Here is a 15,137-nt window from a genome sequence, read left to right on the forward strand (position 1 = left end):
GTCAGCATGTAGATGGTAAATAAAAGCCCAGGGGAAAGCAAGGCCCCCTGAGGGACCCCACAACTAAGTGGGAGCTCCTCTGGGAGGCCTCAACCCCGCGACCATACCTGCTGACCCCAAACCCTGGAGAAATGAGGAGCAATCCATTTGAAGGACAATGCCCCGCAATCCAGAGGCTGCCAGTTGTATGGTGGATCAAAAGTTGTCGTTGATCGACCACATCCAAGCACAGCTGCTGTAGAGATCAAGTAACACAAGCAGCGCTGATCCGCCTATGTAAGTCTAGCTGCATGCGGTGAGCATGTTCTGGATGGCAACGAGGGACTGAGAGTCTCTCGTCCCATGCACCCAGCACGGGAAGCCGGACTGGAAGGGGATCCCGAAAGGCACCCGATCACGTCCTCCAGGGAAGCCCTGGGAAGCTGCTCTAACACCACTCTCTCAATTACCTTCCCCAGGAACGGTAGAAGTTCGAAACGGAGACAGTAATTGGCCAGATCGTCAGGATCTAAAGATGGTCTTTTTTAAGAGTGGCGGACCACTGCCTCCCTTCGCTAACCCAATCCCGGGAAACACTCCTTGCTCAAGGGAGCTGTTGACTATATTCCAACAGGTGGGAGTCGCAATGGCACTCCTCCCAGCAAGCTTTTATCCAGCCCAAAGAGGGGCCATCGGATCCAGAGGACAGGTAAAGTAGGTCTAACAGCAGCTAGGACCCTGTCAACACTCAGACTCGCAGAGTAGGGAAAACCGGTCCAATCTAGGACCCAAAGACAGTAGAAGAAGCCCTCGAGTTCCTTATCACTGCTTATCAATTGTGGCCTGGAAGGTCCTGGCGGAGTGACGCGACTTTATCTACAAAAAGCTCTAGAGAATGCCTCACAGCCGATTAGTCAATTGGGAGATTTATAGACCCTCCACCAAAGAGGTGAGGGATCGAACAATCTGAGAATAATTGTATGCCGGGTGAGAGCTAGCAGATGCGAGGGAGGACGAGAAATGAGCGATTCTTACGCCCTCCGTTATACACGCCAACTCATAGGCTTTCATAAAAGCGTCCTATAAGTTGTTCAGCGCTTCACCTCACCGCAGAGACTTCCACGCTCGCTTCAGCTATCTTCCGAAAGTTCCTGCTTTCATTTGGCGCGATGCTCCTCGGTTTATAAGGAGCCCGCCATGAACGGGGGCGCAGAGGGTACCCCTGAGGCTCAATTTCCTCGATGGCATCGGACAGTCTGGAAATTCCAGTCTGTCACCTGCTCATCGAGGGTGCCAGGAGCTCAGGGTCCCGCAAAGCATTCAGGGAACCTAAGCAGTTCCACGTAGAGTCTTGTGCGGACATAAATGGAGTCTATGTCGCCCTAGACAGGGTTGGCGCAGCCAGAGTCCACCCCGAACCTTCAAGGGCAAAATAAGGTCGGACCATGGCACTCTGTTAACAGAGGGATACGACCATATTCCACTCCTGCCCCAAAAACCAGATCCAGGCAAGTGTGACCAGCGTCATGGGTGGCGCCGGTGTTAAGAAGGGAGAGTCCCAGCGTCGCCATGGATGACACCAGGTCCACTGCCGCTGAACATGAGGCGGCGTCCACATGGACGTTGAAGTCCCCCAAAACAATGAGTCGAGGGAATCACAACGCCCACTCGGCCACCGCCTCCAGCAGCCGTGGCAGGACACGTCACTGCCTGAGTGCGCTAGGCTGACCGGTACACCAGGAGGGGCCCGGCCAACCTCTCCCCAGACAGCCACTCCAATCCAGCACACCTCGAGATCCAGGAATTTTGAGGGGCAGGGACTGCCCTGAAGGCTGCATGGAATCTGGATGAACATCGCCATACATTCCTCCCCTCGGGCCCTGGCAGTTCGAGACTGAGTGGAGACTATGCCAAAACCTGGGGGGCATGATGATGCATTCAAGGCTGACTCCGTCTCGCCCTCTCGCAAGACTCCAGGTCTCCGGGGTGGATGCAGGAGCACAGGTCCATCAGGGGCTGTGCCTCTCGAGAAAGTCTCGAAGCGTTGCTATGGTCTTATTATTAATAATGGACCTGGCATTTATCAAACACCAGGCTAAAGCAGGGTATACACTGAGTCTCTCTGCCCGGGCATCTCTCGGGATAGGTCGGAGGCCAGAAAGGGGACGAGCATAAATGCATCTCCCCCCCCTTTCTCTCATATGGCCCCCTCCTACCCGCATATCTACCCCGTCCCCATAATACTGGGATCTCCCTGCCCCCCCACGCTGCCCCCCCACTGCCGTCTCCTCCCATGAAGAAGTCTAGTAAACTAACAATACCCTTATAGTACTACCTACTCCAACCTAACCTACACATACATACATATAGATCTAATTAAGTATATTGGCTGCCTACAATCATTCAACACTACTGTTATCTGATTCCGGCAGCCACTCTATCCCAAATAGAGTACAGCAATACTAATGAATTTCTATAAAGTGCTAGTGCATCAATTAGCAATACAACAGTAGCGATGAGTAGCCAATGATGACAATAAGAATGGCATGGGAGGATAGATCTCTATATCAACGTACATGGGTCAGGAATCACTGACCGATCAGTCAGTCAGGGGACAGACAGACAGACAGAGCGTAAATTCTCAATGGAGTTTACAGTAGAGAGCCCAAATTCTCATTTAATATCCACCTTAAAGGGATTATCAATGTTAGCAAACATTGAATGTGATGCAGGGTGGATTATCCTACCAAACACCATCACTTTCAATGCTTGAGAGTGGTTAGAGCAGGTGCGGTATTTCAATCTGGAGGGAGCGGGTTTGATTCCCTGTTGTGCGTACTTGAGCTGTGGAGGCATCTGGGAAGCTGAGTGGTCTCGCGCCTCACCAGCTGGGCTGACCTTGGGCTGATCACAGCTCTTGGGAGCTCTCTCAGCCCCACCCACCTCACAGAATTGTTTGTTGTGGCCAGGGAGGCAAGGGCTGAGGGAGCTGTATGCCCTTTGAGGTCCGTGCGGGAAAGAAAGGGGGGATATTAATTCAAACTCTGGTTCTTTTGAACCTTAGGAACTCGAAGATTCTTCCTACCAATCCATGCAGAAGGTGAATTGGGTTCAAAAGGACAATCTTTGAATGTTGAGCCTCGCTGTCAGGTGTCGCGATTGTTAGGCTAGAAACACCAAACTCAGGACATCTTTGAGTGGTCTCTCCTAATGAAGCACCAATGTTTGGCGATGTGTTTGTTCGGGGGGCCCAAAGTAAGGAACACTCAAAGATTCAGCCCCATCTTCTATTAGCTTCCTTCCAAAACAATGGGGGGATCGAGGAGCCCCCCCTTGGCAGTCCACAGATGTGTATCACGGACCACACCTCACAACAACTGGGTGGTATCAATAATGAGCTCTCCTGATAATGTGTCAGGTTTTTTTTTTTAGAACTCCGGTTCATGGAGTATTATTAAAGGTAGGGACACTCAAAGTGGTAGCCTGACTTATGGAGGATGGAGTGCATTCCTTAGGAATTCCTGAGCTTTGGGCCCACTGGACCAAACTTTTGAAAACATCAAGAAGAGACTCTCCTGAAATACATCCCAGATTTTTTCAGAAGTGTGTGTCTAGGTATCCAATTTGTGGACACTCAAAGGTGTAGCCTTCTTCTACTAGCTCCCATTGGAGATGGTGGAGGATTAAGAGGACCCCACAAGGAGGCCACAACTTTAATTCCTTAAATAAACCTCAACAAATTCAGATGAAAAATATCATTGTGAGTTGCCACAACAATCACTGGAAGTTTTGGTGCTGCCAGCCAAACAATGTGGTGATCCTGCAGGCCAAAACCGGAGAAAGCACTGAAAAGTTTAAAACACACAAGCGGAGGGTGCAGCCTTGGACAGAAGGGGTTCCAACCCTCCCTTACCCATGGCCATGGGTTTACCCGTGTTTGGGACGAAATGCTTCACACTCACCCATTCTCACGTCTCAATTGTTGATCCGGCACATGAGGGCCTGCACCTGTGACCAAGGAAAAATAGGGCTTGTTAAGAGGGTGAGGTTTCTGGCTGAGAGAGTGGCAAATCTGTAGTGGACGCACCAGACCATGGCAGCACATTTCAGAAAGGCCACGTAAGAATCAGGAACACTGGTTCCTTGCAGTTAAGCTAGAAGTTGAGGTGAGTGGTTCTGGCGTGCGGCTGGCAATCATGGCTGGCAACTGTAGCCAATTCAATGCGGACGTAACTGCTCCGCACCCTTGATATTCTCTGTTGGGATGCCAAGCACCTTCGCCCCTGCCTCACTCACCTTGAGCATTTCTCTCCGTCGACGCTGTTGGCATTGGTGATGCTGACACCACCTGTGTTGTGGAAAGAGAGGATTTAGTGGGTGATCAGTGAACCGTATCCCCCCAAGCCCGTATGAGGAAGAGATGTGCAGCTGAAACGGCCAATACTTCTCCATCGCAACGCCCAGGGGTGGGGTGGTTGGAAGTGTGCTTCACCAGGATATATAACTAAGACATTAGGAACTCACACCAACCATTTGAAGAGTTCCATGAATGAGAACCTTCAGAGTTCTTTTGCATACCTGGGGAGGCCAGATTCTGATGTGCTGGATGAGGTGTGGTTTGGGGGGGGGAATGATTTCAAGGGGATCCTTAGCAGATTTGACATGGAGTGGGACAGACTACCCAGTTGGCATCTCCATTAGCGGAAACTCCCTTCCTACAAAGCAGATGGGGTTGTTTCAGAAAATACAAAGAGCAAAGTGATGCTTCACTCACGGCTTCCAGCAAAGATGGGCTGGTTGGTCGAGATGTCCGTCTCATTTATTGTCAACAGGTCTGCGGCCTTGCGATGCTCCACCATCCAGCTGGGTGGCGCTTGATGCCCCGTGATGTTTGTGCAGCGAAGAATTGGCGGTTTACAAAAGCGCATTCCGCCTTGCGCCCTATAGGGGGGTCCTGGATTATTCACAGATTTACTTGCAGCAAATATCGGTCCAGGTCACTGTAATAGGGGATGGTTTTCTGGAATTCCCAGAGCGGTTATTGCTGCTTGCACCGTTTAAGGTCTCTTTTCAACCTTGCCGTTGTGCACTCCAGCCGCCCGACCTAAATTGGCCCTGCCGCGCATCTCTGTCGCGGCCACCGCCCGCCAGACATCGATATTCTTATTGCTGCTGCAAGGTACTCTGGACCACCTCCTCTCCCAAATGCTGATGAAGTCCCTCGTTTCGCATCATGCCAAGCCACACCTAAGCCCACCCACGTCTGCTTAACTGAAGTGGCCGATGTAGCGAAAGAGGCATCCCAAATTACTCATCATTCAAGCCGTGGGCAGTTGAACCTCGTAAAAAACGCGTCGTCTGCAGCGAAAATAGCGGAAATATAGAAGAGAAGTTACATCAAGCGGCGCTACACCTACCTGCTGCGAATTGCTGGGGTCGAAGAGTGAAAGTGTAATCGGTTCACGGTTACACCGCGACAACCTGAGCTCGACACCTGTCCTTGAATGGGGAATGCCAAGCTGCAAAACCCGAGAATTTCGAGCAAAAAGAGCAATGTTTGCATGTCTGCGTTGTGCTGAGTCTCTATTTTTTCGCCGAGCAATGTCGTGCAATGAAGAAAGGATAATAGCCATGTGATCTCGTCATCGATGCACTTTCTGTGAGAACCCTCCCAAAACAAAATGGTGGTGCCTGTTTCCTGATTGGTGAGCTGTGCATCTGGCCAATCGACATCTTGAGCAACCGAGTTCTCCACCACCCTTGCTGACACCGGGGTTTTATGTTGCTCAGAGAAGAGGACCTAATTTGCATACGGCAAGGTAGGAAGGCGGCAAATTCGGGCAGCTGGTGGCGCTAGTGCAGTGGGGCGTCAGGATCCCGATGTCAAATAAGAGGTATTGTGAATTGCTTAGAGGAATCACGGTGATTTATACAAATTAAATAAATAATAATAATTATTATTATTATTATGGTGAGTGGGGAGCGGCCCCTCAAGGGTCATAGGCTATGTCTGGATTCCCCTCTGTTTCCAGTCAGACCTGAGTTTCAGGCTCCTGCTTGAAACGTGGCATTCGTATTTGCCTGATGGGTAGAGACGTGGGGGAGGGCAGGGAGTCCAGCCTTTGCCTGAGGATGCGGCCTTCCGTGGAATTGCAGGCTACAGTGACCAGTTCCCAGAAGAGACGGGCGTTTTTGGGTACGCCCAGCGGCTGTCGGATGCTGCGTGGGTGCCTGGGGCTGCTGAGCACACTTTTGGAGGCTGTTGGGGAGAGGGAATGTCATTCAGTGTTTCATTTCTTACAGCTCTCCCCACCAGGTGCTGGCCAAGGTCAGTGCCAACGGACTCCTGCTCTTATCAAACTGCCTACATACTTCTGTCTGTTCATGGGGAGGGTTGTTCCCTCACTTCTTATTACTCCCCTGTTTCGTCTTGAGAAAAGTCAATTCTGGCTTTTCCAAGCTGTCCTCTGGATGTCTGAATAAACCTCTGTTCTCTACAAGGTGTTGTTTCTACCACTGGAGTTTGACAGTAGCCTGGGCTGCCACTGAGGCCCCTCCCCTCCCAGGTTCCACCTTCAATTCTCCAGGAGTTCCCCAACCGGGAACTCCACCTCCATCCAACCCGTTGGGGATCCTGAAGCGGCTGCTGCTCCCAGCTATTTTCCCAGCCATGTCATTTTCCATTTGGAACCACTGGGGACATCTATTGAAGAGATCAATAGGAAATCATGTTTCATTAGCTGTTTTGAGACTGCGCACGGAGCAGAATGTTAACTGTTTAGAAACTCTGTAATGTATTGTATTGATTGTGAGGTACTGTATTGTTTTAAGAGTCTCCCCTCAAAACAACAACAACAAAACAGGAAAAGGGACAAGTGCATGAAATCCCAGGGGTCGGATAATAACTCTTTCCCATGGCACTAGAATGTCAGGAGCGGCCCAGTTGTCTAGGAGTTGCAAAGCAGGAATAAATTCAGGTCAAGCAGCAATGGTTACATATACCAGAAGCACAAAGCATATAGATTCATGGCATATCAGGCACGATCCTGACACCAGTGTACACTTGATTGATCTGTGGGCATACTTTGAGTAAGTCAGATGTCACAGTCAATCCATGTATAGCTGAATGTTTGATACTCATCCCACATTTATCCGAGTCATGGTCACGGCTTTCAACAGCAAAGCAAGCACGTCTTGGCTATCTCTTACAAACAGGTGTGTGCAGGTACAGGCAAGAGGGATATACCTGCATTTACCGCAATGCGCGAATGGGGCTACTCTCTCCTCAAAACAGTCCACGAAATTCCCTGCTGCGGTGAGAAGGTGGGAGCTTGAAAGAGCAGCTGTATTTATAATTCATGTTGTGTATAATAAAAGGTATTTTATTGCAAGAATCTGATCTAGGACAAGTTAATATAAACGCATTATATATTAATAAGGCCGTTAATGTAGATCAGCTTGGACGATGGGGTTGCCAGCTTTTCTCTGAAGCTATGCCTTCGTGTTTGGGAATCAGGTGGGGAAAGTTTTCTAATCAGGGAGATGAAGACAATTAGCTGCTTCTCGTTGCTGCCAAGGCAACCGAAAAACTGGGGAGTTTTCTGGGCTGTATCCATAGGAGTACAGAGTCTAGATCGAGGGATGTAATTGTACCTCTCTATTCTGCATTGGTTAGACCTCACCTGCAATATTGTGTACAGTTCTGGGCACCATAATTCAAGAAGGATATTGACGAGCTAGAATGGGTCCAGAAGAGGGCAACAAAAATGGTAAAAGGTCTGGAATCCATGCCCTATGAGGAGAGACTGAAGGAGCTGTTTAATTTGGTGAAGAGAAGGTTAAGAGGTGACATGATAGCCATGATATTTAAAGGGATGTCATGTTGGTGAGGGAGCAAGCTTGTTTTCTGCTGCTGCAGAGACTAGGACCAGGAGTCATGGGTTCAAGGTGAAGAAAAGAGATTCCACCTAAACATTAGGAAGAACTTCCTGACAGTAAGGGCTGTTCGACAATGGAATGCACTACCTTGGAGTGTGGTGGAGTCTCCTTTGGAGGTTTTTAAAGAGAGGCTGGATGGCCATCTGTCAGGAGAGCTTTGATTATGTGTTCTTGCATTGCAGGGGGTTGGACTTGATGGCCCTTGGGGTCTCTTCCAACTCGATGATTCTATGATTTTCACAATAAGGCAAATAAATTCTCAGTTCTTGATAGTGAAACAACAAAGTTTGGCCAAATTCAAGCCATTATAACTATTTATAGCTTGCTTTTTGGCTTTTTTACAGAGCTGCCGAAAGCAGCTAAATAAACCCTAAAAATCCAATTCAGTGGCAATAAAATGTTGAATCACAAGGGTGAAAGATAATGAACCAAACCCAAAACAAAGCAGCCACAAATATAATTCACACCCCTCTGTCAATGTGACTCAAATGCCTTCTGGAATACAAAATGTTGTTACTTTTTTCTCTTATATCCGTTGAAGGGAGCTTTGACTCTCAAAAGCTTCTACCCTGGAAATCTTGTTGGCCTTTGTTGGTCAAAGCTTGATCTTGATCTTTATCATTATGGATGGTACCATGGTCTCCCCTGGGGGGTGGGGGGAATGACAAAATGTAGGAACAGCCTCTTAAAATGCTCTCTTGGGTGTCCCAATCAATCAACCAACCAACCAGCCAACCAACCAACTAAATTTACTTCCAACCAATTTGGCTTCTGCAGCAAGGGACACTTTTTTGACTTTGACATCCAGACAGATTGACACATAATAGGCTGCAGTGGCTATTAGGCTGCTCAACCCTTACCATCAGGAAGTTCCTCCTAATGTTTAGGTGGAATCTCTTTTCCTGCACCTTGAATCCATTACTTCTTGATCTAGTCTCTGGAGAAGCAGAAAACAAGCTTGCTCCCTCACCAACAGGACATCCCTTCAAATATTTGAACGTGGCTATCCTGTCACCCCTTCATCTTCTCTTCTCCAAACTAAACATCCCTAGCTCCTTAAGGCACTCCTCATAAGACATGGAACTCAGACCTTTTTACCATTTTGGTCACTCTCCTCTAGAACCCTTCCAGTTTTTCAGTATGTTTCTTGAATTGCAGTGCCCAGAACTGGACATGGTATTCTAGGTGAGGTCTGCCCAAGGCAGAATAGAGTGGTACTATTACGTTCCTTGATCTAGACACTATACTCCTATTTATGCAGTCCAGAATTGCATTGACTTTCTTGGCTGTCACATCACACTCATATTTGTGGTCTCCTAAGACTCCGAGATCCTTTTCACATGTACTATTGTCAAGCTAGGAGTCCCCTATCCTATATCTGTGCATTTCAATTTTTCTGCCTAAGTGTAGTCTCTTCCATTTATCTCTGCTGAAATTCATTTTGTTAGTTTTGGCAACTCTCTAATCTGCCCGGGTCATTTGAATTTTGATCCTTTACAGTGGGGTATTACCTGCCCCTCCTAATTTGGTGTCATCTGCAAATTTGATTAGCATGCCCTCTATTCCATCATCCAAGTGATACATTTAAAAAGGCAGTATTGAACTTCAGTGGTGGCGAACCTTTGGCACTCCAGATGTTATGGACTACAAATCCCATCAGCCCCTGCCAGCATGTCCAATTGGCCATGCTGGCAGGGGCTGATGGGAATTGTAGTCCATAACATCTGGACTGCCAAAGGTTCGCCACCACGGAACTAGATGGATCAAAGTTCGGACACTATGACATTGTCTGATGTGTCTGTGGAAATACTTTGCAGTGTGTATCTCTTTGGAATATAAACAATGCACTCTTAAAAAGCCACACCAGTGGCAATCCTGAAGGCAAGCAAAACCAGCTTTCCATGCCATCTCAAAGCAATGTTATTGGGCTCAGTTCCTCACCGCCCAACATCCTGTCTCTAATTTCGGTGCTGCAGAGGAAAGGGCAGGCAGCGAAGCGTGACCCCTTCTTGACTTCAGGAAGGATTTGGTGGAGAAGATTCATCAGCCAGAAATGGGATTCCTTACAGCTCCTGCTTGCAGATCCTTCCTGGAAAATCCGTGCAGATTTTCCATTCCAGAATCAACATTGTTCGTATCTATCCTTCCATGAGAGTCATTCCAAGATGGTTCAATGAAGGAAAAACTAAAGCCTGCCTTGAGAGTTCTTGCCTGCGGTGGGGAAGTCAAGACTGATCTGAACACTAGGGCACCAATCTGATTTTTCTCATTTTCCTTATTGTCCTTGCTTCCTTCCTTCATGAAAAGCTGATATATATGCAGCTCCTATGAGCCTAGTATTTTCTGATAGCCATAAGGAACCTTTCCTTTTTTCCCCTAGCAGAAAATCTGGTTGGATCCAGTCTGACTCTCGCAATGTGCCTGTTTTTATGGATGTGTGCTAGTAGAGGAGAGAAAAAAGGGGTTTATAGCTTTGAAACGAGTTATGACCTAGAATATGGTTCAGCATCTGCATGGTAATAAACCTGACCTTGAGATATTTGATCATGGAACAAAAGACATCTCCCTAGAAACAACTGTGTATGAACATCGCACGCTTTTACTCCCTGAATACGCGAGACTAGAGATGCAGAGGCCCTGAAAAAGTGTAGGAGGAATTCCACCCCCTGGACCTTCTCATTCTGTTCCCGGCTCTCCTTGGATGCTTCCTCAGCTATCCTCTCTATATTAAATGACTCCTTTGCTTTCCTCTCCCCACCACAGACACCTTGTGAGATAGGTGGGGCCAGAGGTGGGATCCAGCAGGTTCTCACCAGTTCCTGAGAGTGGGTTACTAATTATTTGTGTGTGCTGAGAGGGGGTTACTTTAATTGGGTCCGCTTTCCCATCTCCACGCCCTCGCCTCCCCGAGAGGCATCCTGCCTTTGAACGTGAAGGTTCCATATAGCAATTGCGATTAATAACGTAACTCCCTGAACTGGGTTAATCCCTTTCAGGTACTGCAATTCATTGATTCTCAGCCTTTCGTACCTTTTATCTCACCAGTCTCTATCAAAGGACCTGTGTGTTTCACCATTGCTGTGTTCAGATTTGTGAGCTGGGGCATTTTCTATAATGTGATGATGATTTAGAAATGACCTGGTGCAAAAAAAAAATTGGGGGGGTCATGGTGGGGTGGCTGCCCATGGGGGAGGGCGTCCAACTCAGGTTTTGCCCAGGGCTCAGGTTTGCCTAGGTATGCCTCTGCCCCCTTTGCTGAGGGGGGGCTGGCGAGGGAACCTGTTACTAAAATTTTTGGATCCCACCACTGGGTGGGGCTGAGAAAGCTCTCAGAGAACTGTGACCGGTCCAAGGTCCATCAGTCGTCAAAAGTGGGGAAACAAATCCAGTTCACCGGATTAGAGTCTGCCACTCCTGGAGGAGTGGGGAACGGTGAAGAGATTGCATGCTGGGAGAAATCTTCAGGAGTGAACATTCTATCGGCAGCAGTTAGGGCAGTTGGGGAGAAATTTTCAAGAGCGAACATTCTATCGGCGGCAGTTAGGGCAGTTAAGCTAAGCCAGGGGTCGGCAACCTTTGGCACCCAAAGAGCCGTTTGGCCCCGCCTCCCCAAGCCCTGCCTTCAGCCAAGTGGGCGGGATAGACAGCGGCGGCGACGCCAACGACAGCAAGTTGCACTTAGGATGCGGCGAGCGCACCTCCTTCTTCCCTCCCTCCCTCCCTCCCTCCCTCCCTCCGGCATCCTTTCCTCTCCTTCCCAGGCGCCAGATGACAGAAGGAGGGGAAAGGACACCGGAGAGAGGAATGAAGGAAGGAGGGGGAGGGGAAGGAGGTGCTCTCGCCGCGTCCCAATTGCAACTTGCCGTTGTTGGCGTCGCCGCTGTGGAGCCGCAGTATGAGGACGAAAGAGCCGCATGCGGGTTGTTGCTGACCCCTGAGCTAAGCCCTCACACTGAGAGGGTGGAAAAAAGCTCTCTCCATATAGGTATGTATAGTTATGTCAGAACAGATTGTTTACTGTTCAGTTTGAATTTGAAATGAGAAACAAATGAACTGTAACTACATACTAAAAAAGATACTTCGTTTACTGCAATGGTAGCGAACCTGTGGCCAATTGGCCATGCTGGCAGGGGCTGATGGGAATTGTAGTCCATGAACATCTGGAGCACCATAGGTTCACCACCAAGGTTTAGTGTGTATGGTAACAAACTCAAACTTCAGTTACATTAGTTTGCTTTTGCTGGTTTCTTAAGGAATAAAGCCAACGCTACCATAACTAACTATTTTAGGCTATTAAGAACATAAGAAAGAGCCTGCTGGATCAGACCAGAATCCATCTAGTCCAGCACTCTGCTACTCGCAGTGGCTCACCAGATGCCTTTGGGAGCTCACATGCAGGATGTGAAAGCAATGGCCTTCTGCTGCTGCTGCTGTTCCTGAGCACCTGGTCTGCTTAGGCATTTACAACCTCAGAACAAGAAGGATCAAGATTGGTAGCCAGAGATTGACTTCTCCTCCATAAATTAATTTATAGTCAGCCGTGACCTTACATAGTATTGATTTTTTTTAATCAGCTGGCTATATGTCCTATTTACATATATATATATATGGATTATCTTCTAACCTATATATATATATGTAATATAGGCTCTTATATATATAGGCTCTGAGTTTTTTATGTCAACCAAAATCAGAATCCATGTGGTGGCAGGGAGTTCCTCTTGCTCTGCATGAACCAAACCCAGTTCTCCAGATTAGAATTCACCACTCTTAACCGCTATATTAAGCTGACTCTACATCTGCTCAATGCAGGATCTACCTTGAGCGTCCCTGAAAAGTGCTCATCCATGTTTTCATTTTGTTCTTAAAGAAAAAAAAGTTGGAAAAACCCACTGCAAAGCAAACACCTGCGAAGTCAACACTGCATGCATAAATAGCCTATGATTCGAAGTGCAGCCCTAGTGAAGATTTGAGCCTGGTCCTCCTAGGTCCGTGGTGGTGAACCTTTGGCACTCCAGATGTTACGGACTACAATTCCCATCAGCCCCTGCCAGCATGGTCAATTGGCCATGCTGGCAGGGGTTGATGGGAATTGTAGTCCATAACATCTGGAGTGCCAAAGGTTCGCCACCACTGTCCTAGGTTCTCATCCAGCACTCGAACCATCACACCACGCTGACTGTCTCGTCACAAGGGTCACACAGAAGATCCATCTTTCTCCAGACTCCCAGTGGATTATCTTCTAACCCAGCATTTCAATCCTGCAAGGCCTTGCTGCACATCTGGCTTGGGGCAGCAAAAAATTGCCACGATGAGCTGGGAACGTCCGGGTGCGTTGTCTGCCTCTTGGGGAAGTCTGAGGTCGACCAGCAAGTTGTTGAAGTTAATCTCTTGGATTGCTGATGGCAAGGAATATAAGATCCCATGGCAAAAGCAGTCCTGTCAAGCTAATTCAGAGCTCTTAAGGGCTCAAAGGAGAGAAAGCAGCTGTCTTCCATGTGTTACAACGGAGTAACGAATTAAAATAAATAAGCTCAAATAAGCTCAAGTTGATAGAGAATAAAATCAGAGATCTTTATTTGGCCTACTGCGGGCAAAGACAATAATCAGGGGAGCCGCACTAAAATGGCGGTGTGTTCTCACTTTTATAGTATTAATGACAAGCCATATCACAATGGCAGCAAAGATTACACCCCAAAATGCCAACATCATCAATCAATCACACAAAAGGTGGAGATTTCCCCTGTTCCCACAGCCCTTCGGGGTTGTCCAAGATCCTTATTGGAAGATGTCATTATTTCACTCTTTGACATTACATGAACCAAAAACCCTTGTTCCTCTTATCATGTATGTTTCAAGTTGCTCTCTTCCTTAGACAAAGAGCCTGAGCTTTCTCACAGGCCTTCTTATTGTTCTCAGGAAAAGAGCAACTTTTGAGGTATCTCTTGGGTACAACAGGATCTCAAAAACAGTTTAGTTTGCACATTTTGTATAATTGTGAACAATGGGACATTTTTGGAGCTTATTAAGCTATGTTAGCAATAGAAAAGAATAGGTTTAAGGCCTGCATGATTTCTTTGGTCAAGTCAGCTGCATTATGGTTGCCATCTCTCCATTATAGGAAAAATAATGGAGGGAAAGAAGAAATAGCCTTTTTGTTAAATCCAAAACCCTTTTCGCTTTCTCTTTCTCTACTTTCTCTTTTCCTTCTGTCTACATTCTTTCCCCCTCTTTCTGCTTTCTATCTTCTGCGCCTACACATGTGGCTACCAAGTGATGCTCTCTCTCCAGCTGGGATCCATGGAGTAAAAGACACACATAACCAGGTGGTGGTGTCGATCGTCACCAAGTCAGATGAGGGCTGTACAAGTGAGATTTTGTTTTGATTCTGCCAAGCAGAAATGATGTGGCCGGGTGCTCAGACGCCAAGAGCTGCAAAGCGTCAAATCTGCAGTTAGTTTTATTGCTTTGAACATTCCCTGTCAGATTCCATCTTGCTTTCAACAAGTCTTCGACGTATTCGTTCTGGAACAAAAAGTTTCCGTCGCCGTCAGCTTCGCAGCAGCGTTGTATTTTCATGGCACTTGCATCCTCAGAAGATTTCAATGCCAAGCTATGGATTGGATCCTAGTGTACCCTTCCAATAACAGAGACTGGGGAAAATGTTGTCGTTTCTTCCCACCTAGTGCAGTCATCTAGTTCACACACACACACACAAACATACACACCCCGTGATGTTCCTGGATTTGCTTGTGGTTCCTGCAAGAGAAGCATTTCAGGAAATATTTCAGAAGTGAGGAAGTCCAGTTCTGTTGATGGAAATGTCTTCCATTAGTGGAGATCTATTGCAAGATCTCAGCCCCATCTGCTAAGATCACATGCTAGCTCCTGGGCATCAGCCGAAATGGTGGAATGCATGTTTGAAACTGCAAAACTCCCATGATTTGGAGTTAAATGTGTTTGACTTTACCACGCGATTCTTGGAAATTCACCCCAAAGTTCTTGGAAACGTAATCGACTGTGCAATCCCATGCGCAGCTGAGAATCCAGGCAGAAAATAATTGGTATGTTTCTCACTACATAGCTAGGATGAGCTGCCAATCGCAATGAGCAGCGCAGGGTTGAAGTTCACTGTCCAAATTGCAGGAGCCAAACGTCGGCCAAGTCTGTTTGTGACAAACAGAGATGACCAAAATAAGAGTTGACATAATGAGGAACTG

This window comes from Sphaerodactylus townsendi, linkage group LG09 (assembly GCF_021028975.2).
Source record: "Sphaerodactylus townsendi isolate TG3544 linkage group LG09, MPM_Stown_v2.3, whole genome shotgun sequence".
Classification (NCBI taxonomy): domain Eukaryota; kingdom Metazoa; phylum Chordata; class Lepidosauria; order Squamata; family Sphaerodactylidae; genus Sphaerodactylus; species Sphaerodactylus townsendi.